This window comes from Anolis sagrei, chromosome 10, assembly GCF_037176765.1.
Source record: "Anolis sagrei isolate rAnoSag1 chromosome 10, rAnoSag1.mat, whole genome shotgun sequence".
In the NCBI taxonomy this organism is placed as follows: domain Eukaryota; kingdom Metazoa; phylum Chordata; class Lepidosauria; order Squamata; family Dactyloidae; genus Anolis; species Anolis sagrei.
This window is the reverse complement of record NC_090030.1, coordinates 33,335,516-33,356,653: the sequence shown is the minus strand read 5'-3', so window position 1 is coordinate 33,356,653 and position 21,138 is coordinate 33,335,516. Positions and strand designations below refer to the sequence as shown.

General features: G+C 43.2%; 1 protein-coding gene across 1 annotated transcript in view; it reads right to left on the bottom strand.

The window, feature by feature from the left end:
- The window catches only part of ATP7A (ATPase copper transporting alpha), a 109,991-nt gene extending 89,161 nt beyond the window's left edge, over positions 1-20,830 (bottom strand). Inside the window, exon 1 of the mRNA XM_067471685.1 lies at positions 20,751-20,830. The gene's annotated coding sequence lies outside the window, so the exon portion shown is untranslated. The remainder of the gene's footprint in view (positions 1-20,750) is intronic.
- Between the last annotated feature and the right edge of the window lie 308 nt (positions 20,831-21,138).

Sequence of the window (21,138 nt, the reverse complement as noted above, 5' to 3'; positions counted from 1 at the left end):
TTCTATCAAGGTTACTTCTTCTCTGCTTCTTTGCTTCTTACAGTATTTCTCATGCACAATTGAACATAACAGAATCCATATTGAATTACATCTTAACCCATTCTTAATTCCATAGAAACACATTGAAAAAAACATACATAGAATCCTAGAATCAAAGAGTTGGAAGAGACCTCATGGGCTATCATCCAGTCCAACCCCATCCTGCCAAGAAGCAGGAATATTGCATTCAAATCACCCCTGACAGATGGCCATATAAGCTTCCAAAGAAGGAGCCTCCACCTCACTCCGGGGCAGAGAGTTCCACTGCTGAACGGCTCTCACAGTCAGGAAGTTCTTCCTCATGTTCAGGTGGAATCTCCTCTCTTGTAGTTTGAAGGCATTGTTCCATTGCGTCCTAGTCTCCAGGGAAGCAGAAAACAAGCTTGCTCCCTCCTCCTCCCTGTGGCTTCCTCTCACATATTTATATATGGCTATCATATCTCCTCTCAGCCTTCTCTTCTTCAGGCTAAACATGCCCAGCTCCTTAAGCTGCTCCTCATAGGGCTTGTTCTCCAGACCCTTGATCTGCTCCCTCCTCCCTGTGGCTTCCTCTCACATATTGATACATGGCTATCATATCCCCTCTCAGCCTTCTCTTCTTCAGGCTAAACATGCCCAGCTCCTTAGGCCGCTCCTCATAGGGCTTGTTCTCCAGACCCGTGATCATTTGAGTCGCCCTCCTCTGGACACATTCCAGCTTGTCAAGATCTCTCTTGAATTGTGGTGCCCAGAATTGGACACAATATTCCAGGTGTGGTCTAACCAAAGCAGAATACACACATACCTTCAATAATTCTGACATGTTGTAGTCATCCACAAACCAGATCAACAATTGGGTCACACAGTTTACGGAAAAGCTACACACACATAAAAACTCCAACCATCACCCAAGTCAAAGAAGAAGCACAATTAAAGCCCAGGCAGACAATGCAAAAAGAATATGTGAAGCTCACCTCCTCTATTTTCTATTTGTCGTGGGAGTTCTGTGTGCCATATTTGGTTCAATTCCATCACTGGTGGAGTTCAGAATGCTTTTTGATTGTAGGTGACATTTGGAGCCATGGAGAAGAAGAACTCAAGAGGTTCCTGGACCATCTCAACAGCATCCACCCAAACATCCAATTCACCATGGAAAAAGAGAATCAAGGAAGATTGCCTTTTCTAGATGTCCTAGTCATCCACAAACCAGACCAACAATTGGGTCACACCGTTTACAGAAAACCCACACACACAGATAGATATCTACATCAAAACTCCAACCATCACCCAAGTGCAGACCGTGCACTTCTTGCAGACCATGCAAGAAGAATCTGCGCAGCCCACCTCCTCCAAGATGAACTGAAGCACCTCAACTGGGCTCTCCAGGCCAATGGAGACTCCACCATAGACATCAGAAGAGCTGGAAGATCAAGAACGAGCCACAAGAGTCAAGACAAAGTTCCACCCAGAGGAAAAGTGTAATTACCATACATTAAGGGAACCAATGATTGCGCAGGGAAGCTGATGAGGAAACACAACATACAAGCTATCTACAGTCCCACCAAGGAAATCCAACCATTGCTACCTTCAGCAAAGGAAAAGAGAGATCCTCTCTCACCTCTGGAGGAGTGTAACGTATATCATGGACAAGAAGTCTACAGAGGGACCACCAAATGCAGCAGCATTGTCCAAACACGAATCAAGGAACATGAAAGGCGCTGGAGACTAACTCAACCAGAGAAGTCAGCCATAGCACCTGATGAACCAGTCTGGACACAGCATATTATTGGAGAACATGGAAATGCTGGACCATTCTCACAACCACCATGTCAGGCTACACAGAGAAGCCATTGAAATCCACAAGAAGCATGTGGACAATTTCATAGAATCTTCGTGACTTCATGGACCAGTCCATGCCAGAGCTCCCTGTCAGCCATCACCACCCCCAGCTCCTTCAAGGTCAATCTAGTCCCTTCAAGGATGCCATCCGTCCATCTTGCCCTTGGTTGGCCTCTCTTCCTTTTTCCTTCCATTTTCCCCAGCATAATTATCTTCTCTAAGAATCATAGAATCATACAGTTGGAAGAAACCTCGTGGGCCATCATCCAGTTCAACCCCATTCTGCCAAAAAGCAGGAATATTGCATTGAAAGCACCCCGGGCAGATGGCCATCCAGCCTCTGTTTCAAAGCTTCCAAAGAAGGAGCCTCCACCACACTCCGGGGCAGAGAGTTCCACTGCTGAACAGCTCTCACAGTCAGGAAGTTTTTCCTCATGTTCAGATGGAATCTCCTTTCAACAGAAAGTAGGAAACCATGAAAATGAACACAATCTGACTACCAGTATTTTTCTTTAAAAAACTCCAAAATCAGGGAATAAATAAAGAGGAACACTCAGAAAACAGGGTAATTCCAGACAAGAAACAATAAGGTCCAGCTAACCACCTCCCAACAAAGGACTCATCCCAGGCAGTAAGAAGCCAGACCTTGAAACTTCTAGGCTAATCAAGGGATCGTGGCGCAGCTGGCTGAGTCTCAGCTGCATTAAGATCACTCTGACCAAAAGGTCATGACTTCGAAGCCAGCCCGAGTTGGAGTGGGTTTCCAACCAAATGTGTAGCCTGTTGTCGACCTTTGCAACCCGAAAGACAGTTGCATCTGTCAAGTAGGAAAATTAGGTACCACCTTAAAGTGTGGGGAGGCTAAATTAACTGATTTATGAGGCCATAAAGAAGACTCCAGCAAAGCATTCCAGCGGGGAAGCATGCGGGGAATGCGGAAGTGCTTCATCAGCGTCGCAGATGGACGATGAAAGCGACAGCTCCCCTGGCGGCCAAAAAAAGTTAAATAGCCTCTGCGTATGTCTGTATATGTTTGTATGTCAAAATTGGTATTGAATGTTTGCCATATATGTGTACACTGTAATCCGCCCTGAGTCTCCTGCGGGGTGAGAAGAAGGGCGGAATATAAATACCGTAAATAAATAACTAAATAAATAAATAATCAAGGTGGCCAATTGAATCATTCACGCCTACCTCAAACAGACAACAGTTCTTTCTCCCACCCTGGACACTATTCCACAGGTATATAAACCGCACTTGCTTAGTTTCCAACAGACCTCACAACCTCTGAGGATGCCTGCCATAGATGCAGGCGAAACATCAGGAGAGAATGCTTCTTGAGCATGGCCAGACAGAATGGAAAACTCACAGCAACTCATTGATTCTGGCCATGAAAGCTTTCAACGATGTATAATCAATTAAATGCAGATAATTAACTAAACATGAAAACAAATCATAGAATCATAGAATCAAAGAGTTGGAAGAGACCTCCTGGGCCATCCAGTCCAACCCCATTCTGCCAAGAAGCAGGAATATTGCATTCAAATCACCCCTGACAGATGGCCATCCAGCCTCTGTTTCAAAGCTTCCAAAGAAGGAGCCTCCACCACACTCCGGGGCAGAGAGTTCCACTGCTGAACGGCTCTCACAGTCAGGAAGTTCTTCCTCGTGTTCTGATGGAATCTCCTCTCTTGTAGTTTGAAGCCATGGCTCCATTGCGTCCTAGTCTCCAGGGAAGCAGAAAACAAGCTTGCTCCCTCCTCCCTGTGGCTTCCTCTCACATATTTATACATGGCTATCATGTCTCCTGGTGCCCCTGGTGGCTCAGGAGGTTAAAGCACTGAGCGGCTGAGCTTGTTGATCGAAAGGTCGCAGGTTCGATTCCGGGGAGCGGCGTGAGCTTCCGCTGTCAGCCCTAGCTTCTGCCAACGTAGCAGTTCGAAAACATGCAAATGTGAGTAGATCAATAGGTACCGCTCTGGCGGGAAGGTAACGGCGCTCCATGCAGTCATGCCGGCCACATGACCTTGGAGGTGTCTACGGACAACGCTGGCTCTTCGGCTTAGAAATGGAGATGAGCACCACACCCCAGAGTCAGACATGACTGGACTTAATGTCAGGGGACTACCTTTACCTTTACCTTATCATGTCTCCTCTCAGCCTTCTCTTCTTCAGGCTAAACATGCCGAGCTCCTTAAGCCGCTCCTCATAGGGCTTGTTGTCCTAACCCTTGATCATTTTAGTCGCCCTCATCTGGACACATTCCAGCTTAGAGTCAATATCTCTCTTGAATTGTGATGCCCAGAATTGGACACAATATTCCAAGTAAAGTGGTCTAACCAAAGCAGAACAGAGCATGGGGAGCATGGCTTCCCTAAATCTAGACACTATGCTCCTCTTGATGCAGGCCCAAATCCCATTGGCTTTTTTTGCCACCACATCACATTCCTGGCTCATGTTTAACTTGTTGTCCATGAGGACTCCAAGATCTTTTCCACACGTACCTCTCTCGAGCCAGGCCTCATCGCCCCCCATTTTGTATCTTTGCATTTCGTTTTTCCTGCCTAAGTGGAGTATCTTGCAAATCAATAAAACACACACGACAATAGGGATTAAAGGGAGATTTAAAAACCCTGCTGTTTACCAAGAAGACAAGTGAGATTCCCCGCTTTGTTTGCCAAGAGGTGTGATCAAGGATACCCCGCACAGCTTTGAAGGCAATCCATTACTGCATTTCCTCCTCAAGTCCCTGCCGTTCCTGAATTCCTAAACTTTGTGTTTCATCCCTTCCTTAAGGAAGACTGACTCATGGACTTCACCCATGAACTACATTCTTTCAATGTATTTTGCTATCAACTCTGGAGTCAGGAATCTTTCTTCTCCAGCTTATCTTCTGCTCTTGTTTGCCAATAATGACTAAGCCATGTGCTTGCTAAGCTGAGCCACCAAAGAATGCTAAGTTGATTAAATGTCCTTTGGCCAGTATCTGGCCACTTGGAGTGCCTCTGGTGTTGCCACAAGAAGGTCCTCCCTTGTGCATGTGGCTGGGCTCAGGTTGCATTGCAGCAGGTGGTCAGTGGTTGGCTCTTCTCCACACTCGCATGTTGTGGATTCCACGTTGTGGCCCCATTTCTTGAGGTTGGCTCTGCATCTCGTGGTGCCAGAGCACAGTCTGTTCAGCGCCTTCCAAGTCGCCCAGTCTTCTGTGTGCCCAGCGGGGAGTCTCTCATCTGGTATCACCCATGGATTGAGGTGCTGGGTATGTGCCTGCCACTTTTGGACTCTCGCTTGCTGAGGTGTTCCAGCGAGTGTTCTTGTAGATCTAAGAAAACTATGTCTTGATTTAAGTCATTGGCGTGCTGGCTGATACCCAAACAGGGGATGAGCGTGAGATGTCTCTGCCTTGGTCCTTTCACTATTGGCTGCTACTTTCCGGCGGATGTCAGGTGGTGCAATACCGGCTAAACAGTGTAATTTCTCCAGTGGTGTGGGGCGCAGACACCCCGTGATAATGCTGCATGTCTCATTAAGAGCCACAGCTACTGTTTTAGTGTGGTGAGATGTGTTCCACACTGGGCATGCATACTCAGCAGCAGAGTAGCACAGCGCAAGGGCAGATGTCTTCACTGTGTCTGGTTGTGATCCCCAGGTTGTGCCAGTCAGCTTTCGTATGATGTTGTTTCTAGCACCCACTTTTTGCTTGATGTTCAGGCAGTACTTCTTGTAGGTCAGAGCATGGTCCAGAGTGACTCCCAGGGATTTGGGTGCGCTGCAATGCTCCAGTGGGATTCCTTCTCAGGTAATCCTCAGAGCTCGGGATGCTTGTCTGTTCTTAAGGTGAAAGGCGTATGTCTGTGTTTTAGATGGATAAGGGTTCAGTTGGTTTTCCCTGTAACAGGCAGTAAGAGCACCTAGAGCTTTGGAGAGCTTCTGTTCGACCGTCTCAAAGCTCCCTGCTTGAGCAGTAATGGCACGATCATCAGCATAGATGAAACTCTCTGTCCCTTCTGGCAGTGGCTGGTCATTTGTGTAGATGTTTAACATGGATGGAGCAAGCATGCTCCCCTGAGGCAGGCCGTTCTTGTGTTTCCGCCATCTGCTTCTCTGGCCCTGGAACTCCACAAAAAAGCTCCTGTTTTGTAGCAGGTTTCCTATGAGGCGGGTGAGGTGGTCGTCTTTTGTGATACTATACGTTTTTCTCAGGAGGAGGCGGCGGTTTACGGTATCATAAGCTGCTGACCGGTCTATGAAGACAGCTCCTGTGATCTGCCGCCTGTCAAAGCCATCTTCTATGTGCTGAGTCAGGTTCAGCACTTGCGATGTGCAGCTTTTGCCTTTTCTGAAGCCAGCTAGCTGTGGGATCAGACATGGGTCTATTTTTTCTGTAATTCTATGCAAAATAAGTCTCTCCAGAACTTTGTAGAGGTCCTAATGTACAAAAACACCCAAAACAAATGTTGGAAGTACCAAACCGAAGTGGGAACATTCTACCACATGTGGTGGTCATGTACCAAAGCTAGAAAATATTGGAAAACAATACAGGAGGCCTCTCAGAAGATCCTTCAAACAACAATACAACTAAAACCAGAATACTTCCTTCTCGGCATTACGGATGAAGACATACCGTTCGAAAAAAATAAAGACAAGCTATTCACTTTCCTGACAACAGCAGCAAGGATAATATACGCTAAGAAGTGGAAACTAAATAACTGCCAAACAAAGAAGAATGGGAAGCTAAGGTATCCGAAATAATGGATATGGACTTATTAACATACTATCTTAAAGACCCAGAGGGCAAACCAATAAACCCAACAGACCGGACCCTTTTCAAAAATTACATGGAATCACAACGAATCCCACCAAGACTTGCTACTCCCGAGTGAGTACAAGTTACAGAAATGAAAACAAGAAATCAGAGATTTGAAAAATCCTGTTGCATCCCAGTTCAAGAAACAAGACCATAAGATTAAATCCACCACTCTAGACTGTAGGAAAAGCAATCCTTATTTATTGATGAAAAATTGGTTACAAAAGAAAGGTAAATGCAAAGTCAAAAAGCCACAGAAAAACACAGTAGTCAATAGGATCTCTGAACTTGAGCAAAACTTCAAAAGCCACAAAACAATAACCAGGAGTCTGTTAGCCTTTTACTAACCATGAACTTGGAAACAGAAGCCTCTGGGATTACTGGCCATGGAACACAGGAATTCTGCCAAGACCAGCCACAGTCCCGAACGTTGCTTGACCTAAAGAAGCACCCGGCAGGGATGCTCTTAAACCAAAGAAGCTATTTTTAGAAACGCCCCTTGACTTTTCTGTTTGGGCCTCTTTCTGCTGAAGGCGCTGTGACCTTCGTACAGACTGGGAAACAAATCTATCTCTGACTATCTGTTCTCTTCGGACCTCATTATCAAGCCCAGGTGGGGAGATATCACGGCTAACTTCCAAAACATTCTCTTCTAACTGTTGGGTTTCGTTTTCATTCCCACTGACCTCTGCATCAACAACAGATTCCACATTGTCAGAGTCAGGGAGAGCTTGCTCAGTTTGAAAAACTATCAGAGAATCCTGTTCACACAGATCAGGATCAGGCTGAACCCCAACAAATCCAAAGAAGAAGTGACCAATACTAAACAAAAATACGGCGCCAGTGTGAAAACCAAAACTACCCAGGGAAGATAAAGGCGGAAGTCAACAAAAAGAAACTACTTCTAAACTGTCTTTTAACTGTTATATATCTGTCTCTCTTTGTTTTCTTTCTTTTCTATTACTTACCTTCCTTTTTTCTTATTCTCCCCCGCCTTTCGCCATCCCCCTTCTTCTTCTTTGCCCCCGATATTCGACACTCGATTGCTTCCCCCTCCATTCCCAAACCTATCCCTAACCTATCCTTGCTCACCCCCACACCCAACCATTTTTCACTACCCTCTCCCTAAGAACTTTTCCCTTTTCTATTGTTTTTAAAATGTTTGTAAGCAAAACTACAATAAACATAATGTTGGGGTTCAGCCTGAGTTTGAACTTGAACCTGATTCTCTGTTTGTTCCTCCTGATGCTAATGAAAATATATTTACTGATGCTAATGGAAATGTACCTCTTGATGCCAATGCTCCTGAAATTAGTGAGGAAGAAACTGCTGTAGATTTGGAAAATGAAAATACCAGTGTTCATGAGAATGTTTCAGAGGGAAGCCTTGACCTTTCCCTCCCTTCTGCACCTGTTAACTGTAATGACAACAGAAGGGGCCAAATTTGGCAAGATAGAAATAAATCACTCAGCATGCATCGATCCTCCCGAATTCAAGAATTAAAAACATTGGCTTCAAAGAAGAGGGGCGGTTCACGGAACCAATTCTTGGGCTTTAATTGCCTTCCGCCGGGCTGACTGTCTCAGTTCAGGCATCGTTTCAGAATTGATGAAGACCTTGGCAGTTCTCCCAGTTCCCTGGCCATAGCTTGGGAAGATTTCTAGGATATCAAGTACGGTTAGTGGATTGCTAACAGGTTCCAGTATTTTACAGTGTGGCTTTGGGTTTTGTTCTTGTGCATTTAAATTCATGTTTGCTGATTTTGCTGTGGCTTTTGACTTGCATTTTTCCTTTATTTTGTAACCATTTTTCTTCAATAAAAAAGGATTGTTTTTCACAGTCAAGTGTGGTGGATAGTTATCTTAGGGCGTCGTTCCCTGCTCTGGATTGCAACACATAAACTGGAAAAAAAAAAGAACTTTGTAGAGGTGGCACAGGAGGGAGATTGCTCTGTAAGCTTTTTGGGTCATGACAGTCTTTGCCTGGCTTCAAGATGGCGATGACTCTTGCTTTCCTCCAGATTTTAGGGATCTGACAGGATGCAAATGAGGCAGCAAGACATGGACCTCGGGAAATAAAATCAGGTCCATCCTTCACTTTTATTCTCATCTCAATGAACTAAAGTTCAGCTAAAGTTTGTAGTCACAATGCTCTCCTTCAAAAGCACAATTGTGTCCTGTTCAGCACTTGATCTTTCCCAACTGCTTCGTTCAGCAAGATGAGCTTGCCTTCCTTTGCCTGCGGGAAGGGTGTCTCTTCCTCTGTTGTGCCACAACCCACTGATGCCAAGGCCACACTCATTCATTTCTCTATAGTGTGCACTTACACGCCGAGGACAATTTAATGAGAAACTCTTCACACTGTCCTTTGGCTTACAGACAATTCAAATCGTACAAATAAGCAATGTCAACACCAGCATGGCTCCAACGGGGCCAGACAACCCAGCATTATATTTCAAGGCAAGGGAAAGATGGCCATCCAGATATTATTGGGGAGGGAAGTCCCATAATCTTAAAGTGCTACGAGGCGAAGAAGTATTTTCCACTTCAACAGCCCAACCCTGTTGTATTACTTTGTACTATGGCCCCTGGCAGAACAGGACAGAGCAATGCAACCTTAAGGACGATCTAGACACCAATCTAGCTGGGTTTAGCAAAGGCAGAGGAATGAGAGACCAAATGGCCAATACTAGCCATCCCCTGCCACGCGTTGCTGTGGCCCACAGAATCATAGAATCAAAGAGTTGGAAGAGACCTCATGCGCCATCCAGTCCAACCCCATTCTGCCAAGAAGCAGGAATATTGCATGATTCTATGATTCTTAGAGAAGATAATTACGCTGGGGGAAATGGAAGGAAAAAGGAAGAGGAGCCGACCAAGGGCAAGATGGATGGATGGCATCCTTGAAGGGACTAGATTCAAGATACCCAAGATACCTATCCGACCACATCTCGACCTACGAGCCCTCCAGGACTTTGAGATCTTCCGGGGAGGCCCTGCTCTCGATCCCGCCTGCTTCACAGGCACGGCTGGCGGGGACGAGAGATAGGGCCTTCTCGGTGGTGGCCCCTCGGCTGTGGAACACCCTTCCCGCAGACATTAGACTGGCCCCTACCCTGATGATATTCCGCAGGAAATTAAAGTCTTGGTTGTTCAAGAAGGCATTCGAACAAGAAGTGCAACGACAGGAATGGAACAACGGAAATGATACTGGATTGTGGCCTGGACGATGAGACGACGCTGAATGGTTTTCGTAGTAATGATGATGTTTTGTATAATGCTGGATTGTGAATTGTTTTTATACTGTGTCTTGAATTTTGTGGTTCCTATATTGTACACCGCTGTGAGTCGCCTTCGGGCTGAGAACAGCGGTATATAAGCAAAGTAAATAAAATAAATAAATAAATAAACTGACTTGAAGGAGCTGGGGGTGGTGACGGCCGACAGGGAGTGTTGGGGTTCAGCCTGAGATTGAACCTGATTCTCTGTTTGTACCTCCTGATGCTAAAGAAAATATATTTACTGATGCTAATGAAAATGTACTTCTTGATGACAATGCTCCTGAAATTAGTGCGGAAGAAACTTCTGTAGATTTGGAAAATGAAAGTACCAGTGTTCATGAGAATGTTTCAGAGGGAAGCGATGACCTTTCACTCCCTTCTGCACCTGGGAACCTTAATGAGAATAGAAGGGGCCAAATCTGGCAAGACAGGAGTGAATCACTCAGCTTGCGAAGGTCTTCCAAATTAAAAGAAAAACAAACAACGGCTTCAAAGCAGGGAGGCGTATCACGAAACCAATTCCTCGGCTTTAAGTGCCTTCCGCCGGGCTGACTTTCTCAGTTCAGGCATCGTTTTAGATTGATGAAGACCTTGGCAGTTCTCCCGGTTTTCCTGGCCATCGTCTTGAAAGATTTCTAGGGCATCAAGTACGGTTAGTGGATTGCTAACAGGTTCCAGTATTTTACAGTGTGGCTTTGGGTTTTGATCTTGTCCATGGACATTCATGTTTGTTGAGTTTGCTGTGACTTTTGACTTTGCATTTTTCCTTTATTTTGTAACCATTTTTCTTCAATAAAAAAGGATTGTTTTTTCACAGTCAAGGCTACCAAATGGGAGACTCCCCCCTGGCCACACAGAAGACTGGGCGACTTGGAAGGCGCTGAACAGACTGCGCTCTGGCACCATGAGATGCAAAGCCAACCTCAAGAAATGGGGCTACAAAGTGGAATCCTCGGCATGCGAGCGTGGAGAAGAGCAAACCACTGACCACCGGCTGCCATGCAACCTGAGCCCTGCCACATGCACCATGGAGGACCTTCTTGCGGCAATACCAGAGGCACTCCAAGTGGCCAGATACTGGTCAAAGGACATTTAGTATCATGCCAAGTTTGCAAACTTTGTGTTGTTTTTAATGCAATGCAACTGTTTAGTTTGCTCCTGACACAATAAATAAATCCAAAGCCAACACAGACAGGTTGATAACTATACAGAACCATGTTCATTAATTAATTACCCGATTTATGGTATATTTTGCCTCTAGAAGACAACTCTTTCCAATCCTCAAAGTTAGAATTTCTAACTTAGCTCAGTTAGAACTTCTAACTGGGCTAACACTCCAAAGAGACATGCACAAGAAGTGGAAAAGGGGAGAAATCACCAAAGGAGAATTTAAAGGAATAACCAACTCCTGTAGGGAGAAGGTTTGCAAGAGGAAGACCTTCACATAAATATTTCTGACCTGGGCAGAAGGTCCTGCGGGGAGTTGAGTGTAAGACATACTTAACATTCATTCGCTTCCCCTAATAAAAGGAACCAAATAAATGAGCACAGCCATTTAAGTGCAATAGTTGCAAAACACACAGCACATCCCTGTAATTAAGTTTAATGAGATCAAATAAGCGCCTTGCCACAAAGAATCAAGTCTGAGATGTGATGCAAGAGCTCACCTGAAAGGAAGCATAAATGCCTTTCCCCTCCTGAAAAATTCCCTTGAGCAACTCTCAAACAGGCTCCAAAGAGAAGGGAAAGAAACAAGCAGAAAGCTCTGCCCAAGCTTCTTGAATCTTACAGTTCAGTGGATCTGTAATTGGTTAAGCAAACAAACTCAGAGGGTGATTCTCCCCAATGATTCCTCTTCATCCTGGAAAGAAGTGACGACTGGAGTGCCACAAGCAGGGTTCCCTCCTGGGCCCGGCCCTGTTCCACATCTTGATTAATGAGTTAGGTGAAGGGTGAGAAGGCATGATCATCAAGTTTGCAGATGGGACTACATATAAACACAAATACACAAAAATACACACCCGTATACCCACATAAATCTTGAAGCCAGGCAAAGACCGTAATGACCCAAAAAGCTACAGACCAATCTCTCTATTGTGCCACCTCTACAAAGTTCTGGAGAGACTTATTTTGCATAGAATTACGGAAAAAATAGACCCCTGTCTGATTCCACAGCAAGCTGGCTTCAGGAAAGGCGAAAGCTGCACATCGCAAGTGCTGAACCTGACTCAACACATAGAAGATGGCTTTGAAAGGCAGCAGATCACAGGAGCTGTCTTCATAGACCTGTCAGCGGCTTATGATACTGTGAACCACCGCCTTCTCCTGAGAAAAAATTATAGTATCACAAAGGACGATCACCTCACCTGCCTCATAGGAAACCTGCTACAAAACAGGAGCTTTTTTGTTGAGTTCCAGGGCCAGAGAAGCAGATGGCGGAAACAGAAGAACGGCCTGCCTCAGGGGAGCGTGCTTGCTCCATCCATGTTCAACATCTACACCAATGACCAGCCACTGCCAGAAGGGACAGAGAGTTTCATCTATGCTGATGATCGTGCCATTACTGCTCAAGCAGGGAGCTTTGAGATGGTAGAACAGAAGTTTTCCGAAGCTCTAGGTGCTCTCACTGCCTATGACAGGGAAAACCAGCTGATCCCTAATCCATCTAAAACACAGACATGTGCCTTTCACCTTAAGAACAGACAAGCATCCCAAGCTCTGAGGATTATTACCTGGGAAGGAATCCCACTGGAGCATTGCAGCACACCCAAATACCTGGGAGTCACTCTGGACCGTGCTCTGACCTACAAGAATCACTGCCTGAACATCAAGCAAAAAGTGGGCGCTAGAAACAATATCATACGAAAGCTGACTGGCACAACCTGGGGATCACAACCAGACACAGTGAAGACATCTGCCCTTGCGCTATGCGACTCTGCTGCTGAGTACGCATGCCCAGTGTGGAACACATCTCACCATGCTAAAACAGTGGATGTGGCTTTTAATGAGACATGCCGCATTATCACGGGGTGCCTGCGCCCTACACCACTGGAGAAATTTCACAGCTTAGCCGGTATTGCACCACCTGACATCCACCGGGAAGTGGCAGCCAATAGTGAAAGGACCAAGGCAGAGACATCTCCAGCTCATCCCTTGTTTGGGCATCAGCCAGCATGTCAATGACTTAAATGAAGAAATAGCTTTCTTAGATCTACAGAGACACTCGCTGGAACACCCCAGCAAGCGAGAGTCCAAAAGTGGCAGGCTCAAACCCAGAACCTCAATCCGTGGGTGATACCCAATGAGAGACTCCCCCGGGGCACTCAGAGGACTGGGCGACTTGGAAGGCGCTGAACAGATTGCGCTCGGGCACCACGAGAGGCAGAGCCAACCTCAAGAAATGGAGCCACAAAGTGGAATCCACGACATGCGAGTGCGGAGAGGAGTAAACCACTGACCACCTGCTGCAATGCACCCTGAGCCCTGCCACATGCACAAGGGAGGACCTTCTTGCGGCAACACCAGAAGCACTCCAAGGGGCCAGATACTGCTCTAAGGACATTTAATCAACTACTAAACTCACAAATGTTGTATTTTGTCTGTTTGTTTGCTTTGTTCTGTTAGAAATGTAATATAATGGACTGGTTGCCCTGACACGACAAAAAAAAAACCCACATAAATACACACACACACACACATATATATATATAGGTAAAGGTAAAGGTAGTCCCCTGACATTAAGTCCAGTCATGTCTGACTCTGGGGTGTGGTGCTCATCTCCATTTCTAAGCCGAAGAGCCAGCGTTGTCCATAGACACCTCCAAGGTCATGTGGCCGGCATGACTGCATGGAGCACCGTTATATATATATATATATATATATATATATATATATATATATATATATCTACACACACAGAAAAAAATATATATACACAGACATAATACACACATATATACACGCACAAAACACATATACACAGACTGGGCCACAGTAATGCGCGGCAGGGGACCGCTAGTGGGAAAATAAACCCACAAGACAAAACCAGCAAGAGCGGGGCCGTGGACTATTTGCAAACGACTTCCTCAAAACAGATTCAAAGAGCAGCGTTTTAATCTTTGAGGATCAGCAGCGCCACACGGTCTTTATCACAAATGCTTCTGAGCACAGAAGGTACGAAAACAACCCGTCGTATTTGAGAGATAGCAGGAGGAAAAGGAGAAGTCCGAGGCCGGTTTGCAGAAGCAATTTGCAAATCTTTGGCTCCGGGCCTGTGCTTCGGTCCGGACAATCATTTCCGCTTGTATTGTTTTTCAGCACCAGCGTTTTTCAAACGTCTAGCCAAAGTTCAGCACAAGACACAGAACACCAGTCTCATGACCATCCACAGCGTTGCAAGCAAATGACTGGACGATGGGACCCTTTGAACTTGAGCTTCCTTTGGTCTTTCATCTTATCTGCTGCAGCAAACTCAGCAGGAGGCAAAAGGAAGAAGTTCAGCACAGTTGGTTTTCCCTACGACAACGTTTCTCAACCTGGGGGTTCTGTATGGGAAGTTTGGCCCAATTCTATCGTTGGTGGGATTCAGAATGCTCTTTGATTGTAGGTGAACTATAAATCACAACAATGACAACTCCCAAGTATCAAGGTCTATTTTCCCCAAACTCCATCACTGTTTACATATTGAGTATTGATGCCAAGTTTGGTTCACATCTATTGTTGTTTGAGTCTGTGGATGTAGGTGAACTACAACTCCAAAACTCAAAGTCATGCCCACCAAATGCCAGTATTTTCTCTTGGTCATGGCAGTTCTGTGTGCCAAGTTTGGTTCAATTCCATCATTGGTGGAGTTCAGAATGCTCTTTGATTGTAGGTGAACTATAAATCTCAGCAACGACAACGCCCAAATGTCAAAGTCTATTTTCTCCAAACTCCACCAGTGTTTACATATTGAGTGTTCACGCAAAGTTTGGACCAGATCTATCACTGTTCGAGTCCACAGTATTCTATAGATGTAGGTGAACTAGAACTCCAAAACTCAAGGTCATGCCCACCAAACGCCAGTATTTTCTCTTGGTCATGGCAGTTCTGTGTGCCAAGTTCGGCCCAATTCTATCGTTGGTGGGATTCGGAATGCTCTTTGATTGTAGGTGAACTATAAATCTCAGCAACGACAACTCCCAAATATCACAGTCTATTTTCTCCAAACTCCACCAGTGTTTACATATTGTGTATCGATGCCAAGTTTGGTTCAGATCTGTCATTGTTTGAGTCCACAATACTCTGTGGATGTAGGTGAACTACAACTCCAAAACTCAAGGTCCATGCCCACCAAACCCTTCCAGTGTTTTCTGTGTGCCAAGTTTGGTTCAATTCCATCGTTTGATTGTAGAGTTCATTGGCAGGGTTCAGAGTGCTCTTTGATAGTGGGTGAACTATAAATCACAACAACGACAACTCCCAAATATCAAGATCTATTTTCTCCAACCTCCACTAGTGTTTACATATTGAGTATTTGTGCCAAGTTTGGTTCAGATCTATCGTTGTTTGAGTCCACAATACTCTGTGGATGTAGGTGAACTACAACTCCAAAACTCAAGGTCAATGCCAACCAAACCCTTCCAGTATTTTCTGTTGGTTCATAATAATAATAATGGTCCAACGTGTGATCAAATACAACATCATGTCTCCTCTCAGCCTTCTCTCAGCCTTCACTTCTGCAGGCTAAACAGGCCCAGCTCTTTAAGCCGCTCCTCATATTATTATTATTATTATTATTATTATTATTATTATTATTTCTATTACTATTATTTGAAACACAACAAGATGAGTCCACAGGAGACACTCGGCTGGCTGTTGTATTGGATCACATGTTGGACCATTATTATTATTATTATTTTACTGACACAAAAGCACAGCAAAATCATAATCTATATAAATAAAATTGTAATGTTCGTTTGTGGTATTCACAGAACTCAAAAACCACTGGAAGAATTGACACCAAATTTGGACACAAGACACCTAACATCCCAATGAATGTCCTTCACTAAAAAAAATTGATTTTGTCATTTGGAGTTGTAGTTGCTGGGATTTATAGCTCACCTACAATCAAAGAACATTCTGAACACCAATAATTGAATTGAATCAATCTTGGGACACAAAACTCCCATGATCAACAGAAAACACTACAAGAGTTTGGTGGGCATTGATGTTGAGTTTGGGAGTTGTAGTTCACCTACATCCAGATATCACTGTGGACTCAAACAAGGGTGGATCTGGTCCAAACTTGGAATGAATACTCAATATGCCCAAATGTGAACACTGGTGGAGTTTGGGGAAAATAGAATCTTGACATTTGAGAGTTGTAGTTGATGGGATTTATAGTTCACCTACAATCACAGAGCATTCTGAACCCAACCCATGACAGAATTGGGCCAAACCTTCCACACAGAATTGCTGTGGGCCACAGCAATGCGTGGCAAAGGACGGCTAGTAATAATAATAATAATAATAAAGGTCCGACGTGTGATTATTATTATTATTATTATTTCAAAGAACCATCGAAAGGGGTGCTTTGAGCCCCATTTGGGGGAAAAGCAGGGACACGCATGAGTAAATACTAATAATAACACAGTACTTAATATTAATCTATATAAATAAAAATGTGATGTTTGTGGGATTAACATAACTCGAAAACCACTGGACGAATTGACACCAAATTTGGACACACCTCTCAAGCCAACGAGTGACCATCTCTCATAAAAACACAGCAGAAGAGACTTAAAAAGCCAAAAAACCAAAAAATTCATTACAACACATGTGCAAAACCACGTCTATATACAAACACACATATTCACATATATACACACAAAACACATATACACAGACTGGGCCACAGCATCGTGTGGCAGGGGACGGCTAGTAATTAATAATAACACAATAATAGCAATAATATTTCTCTACAAATTGGCAGCAAGAATAATATCAGTAATGTTACTACTAAGAATAATACCACAATTGGCCCTAATATGTTTGTTTTTCTCCCTGTGGATAGTTTTTAAATTAATAATTATTAATAATACAGTAACATTTGAGCCCACGGAGGCGCAGAGGGTTAAACCACTGAGTATGCCAAACTTGCTGAATGAAAGATTGGTGGTTTGAATCTGGGGAGCGGGGTGAGCTCCCGCTGTTAGTCCCAGCTTCTGCCAACCTAGCAGTTCAAAAACATACAAATGTGAGTAGATCAATAGGTACAGCTTAAGCGGGAAGGTAACAGCGCTCCATGCAGTCCTGCTGGCCACATGACCTTGGAGGTGTCCACGGACAACGCCAGCTCTTAGGCTTAGAAATGGAAGAGACACCACCTCCCAGTCGGACTCAACTAGACTTCATGTGTTCTAGCCTTTTAGATTTTAATGTACAATGCTCTTATAAGGAAACAACCGTAATGATCCAAAAAGCTACAGATCAAGCTCCCTGTTGTGCCACTTTTACAAAGTTCTGGAGAGACTTATTCTGCATAGAATTATGGAAAAAATAGACCCATGTCAGATTCCAAAGCAAGCTGGCTTCAGGAAAGGCAAAAGCTGCACATCGCAAGTGCTGAACCTGACTCAGCACATAGAAGATGGCTTTGAAAGGCAGCAGATCACAGGAGCTGTCTTCATAGACCTGTCAGCGGCTTATGATACTGTGAACCACCGCCTCCTCCTGAGAAAAATGTATAGTATCACAAAGGAAGACCACCTCACCCGCCTCATAGGAAACCGGCTACAAAACAGGAGCTTTTTTGTTGAGTTCCAGGGCCAGAGAAGCAGATGGCGGAAACAGAAGAACGGCCTGCCTCAGGGGAGCGTGCTTGCTCCATCCATGTTCAACATCTACACAAATGACCAGCCACTGCCAGAAGGGACAGAGAGTTTCATCTATACTGATGATCGTGCCATCACCGCTCAAGCAGAGAGCTTTGAGATGGTAGAACAGAAGCTCTCCGAAACTCTAGGTGCCCTTACTGCCTATTACAGAGAAAACCAACTGATCCCTAATCCATCTAAAACACAGACATGTGCCTTTCACCTTAAGAACAGACAAGCATCCCGAGCTCTGAGGATGACCTGGGAAGGAATCCCACTGGAGCATTGCAGTGCACCCAAATACCTGGGAGTCATGCTGGACTGTGCCCTGACCTACAAGAAGCACTGCCTGAACATCGAGCAAAAAGTGGGTGCTAGAAAAAATATCATACGAAAGCTGACTGGCACAACCTGGGGATCACAACCAGACACAGTGAAGACATCTGCCCTTGTGCTATGCTACTTTGCTGCTGAGTAGGCATGCCCAGTGTGGAACACATCTCACCACGCTAAAACAGTGGATGTGGCTCTTAATGAGACATGGAGTGTCTGTGCTCTACACCACTGGAGAAATTACACTGCTTAGCCGGTATTGCACCACCTGACATCCGCCGGGAAGTAGCAACCAATAGTGAAAGGACCAAGGCAGAGACGTCTCCAGCCCATCCCTTGTTTGGGTATCAGCCAGCACGTCAACGACTTAAATCTAGAAATAGTTTTCTAAGATCTACAGAGACACTCACTTGAACACCTCAGCAAGCAGGAGTCCAAAAGTGGCAGGCTCAAACCCAGAACCTCAACCAATGGCTGATATCCAATGAGAGACTCCCCCCTGGGCACACAGAAGATGAGGCGACTTGGAAGGTGCTGAACAGACTGCGCTCTGGCACCACGAGATGCAGAGCCAACCTCAAGAAATGGGGCCACAAAGTGGAATCCACGGCATGCGAGTGTGGAGAAGAGCCAACCACTGACCACCTGCTGCAATGCAACCTGAGCCCAGCCACATGCACCAGGGAGGAACTCCTTGTGGCAACACCAAAAGTACTCTAAGTGGCCAGATACTGGTCAAAGGACATTTAATCAACTACTAAGCTTGCAAATTATGTGTTTTGTCTGTTTGTTCTTACGTGGTCTATGACCATAATAAAAGTTTGAAATAGGAATGACAACAATATCAGGAATGCTACTACTAAGAAGAGCACCACAACTGACCCTCCTGGGTTTCTTTTTCCTCTTGTAGATTGTTTTCAAATAAATAATGAATAACATCATGGTAATAGCAATAAAAATGATCTACACATGGCAACCAAAACAGGATCAGGAATGCTACCTCTAAGAAGAACTCCACAACTGGTACGAATAGGTTTCTGTTTCTCCAAGTAGATAGTTTTTGAAAAAAATACTTAATATTTCTGTATTATTATTGTATTATTAAATGAATAATTAATATCACTGTATTATTACTGTATTATTAAATGAATAATTACTATCACTGTATTATGATTGTATTATTAAATGAACAATTAATATCTCTGTATTATTATTTATGTACTACTATTATTAAAAAGCATTATTAAATGGGTAATTAATATTTCCGTTTTAGTATTACTGTTTTATAATTATTAAACAAATCATTAATATTTCTGTATCATTCCTTTATTATTATTAAATGAATACGTAATATCCCTGTATCATTACTGTATTATTAAATGAAAAATATTACTGTATTATTATTACTGTATGATTATTAAATGAACAATTAATATCACTGTGTTATTATTTCTGTACTATTATTATTAAATGGATAATTAATGTTTCTGTACCATTATTACTGTATTATAATTATCAAATGAATAATTAATATAACTATATTATTATTAAATAAATAATTAACATATGTATAATATTACTGTATTATTAGACAAATAATTAATATCTCTGTATAGTTATTACTGTATTATTATTATTAAATGAATAATTAATATTTCTGTATCATTACTGCATTATTAAATAAATTGTGTTATGTTCTACTGTACTGTGTTCTGAGGCTTCGGCCTGTGTAAGCCGCATCGAGTCCTTCGAGAGATGCTAGCGGGGTACAAATAAAGTTAATAATAATAATAATAATAATACTGTATGATTATTAAAACAATTAATATCTCTGTATTATTATTTCTGTACTACTATTATTAAATTGATAATTAATGTTTCTGTACTAATATTACTGTATTATAATTATTAAATGAATAATTAATATAACTGTATTATTATTAAATGAAGAATTAATATCTCTGTATTATTACTGTATTATTAGATAAATAATATCTCTATATAATTATTACTGTATTATTAAATGAACAATTAATATCTCTGTATTATTATTACTGTATCATTATTAAATGAACAATTAATATTTCTGTATTATTATTTCTGTACTATTATTAAATTAATAATTAATATTTCTGTATTATTATTACCGTATTATTATTAAATGAACAATTAATATTTCTGTATTATTATTTCTGTACTATTATTAAATTAATAATTAATATTTCTGTATTATTATTACCATATTATTATTAAATTAATAATTAATATTTCTGTATTATTATTACCATATTATTATTAAATGAACAATTAATATCACTGCATTGTTACTGAATTATTGTGAAATAAATAATTAGTATTTCTGTATGATTACTAAATGAAAAATATATAATATCCCTGTATTATTACTGTATTTCAAGGGACTAATCAATAAAACACCAATAATATTGCCATTTCTTCAAGTAAATCCTTAATAATAACTCAGGAATAATATTTCTGTCTTCTTCTTAAAGGGACAGCCATGACCCACACCCAGCTCTAAGACCCAGATCAGGAATGAAAGGGGAGGAAAGCCTCCTCTTCCGGTTTGGGGGCTTGACCCCCGGAACCTCTTCCTTACTTCCGGGTCAGGCTTGGCCTCTCCGCACGCTCCTCTGCGTCCTTCCTCCTCGGCGTCCTTCTCCTTCTGAGGCGAAGACAAGGCTGCCTCACACAAGCCACGCCCCCTTTGCTCCGGCCACGCCCCCTGCTCCGGCCACGCCCCTTCCCAGCGACGGCTGAAACACTCTCTCCAGACGTCATCATGCAAGAAGGAGCCGCGCATGCGCTTACTCACCACTCGGAAGTCATCCCCCTGTTGATTATTGCCTGGCTAGAACTGTCTCCATAGACCTCTCAGCACACTAGGATCCATCTATCCATCATCTATCAATTATCTATTTATTATTATATTATTACATATTATTATATTATATTGTTATTATATTATTATTATATTGTTATTATAT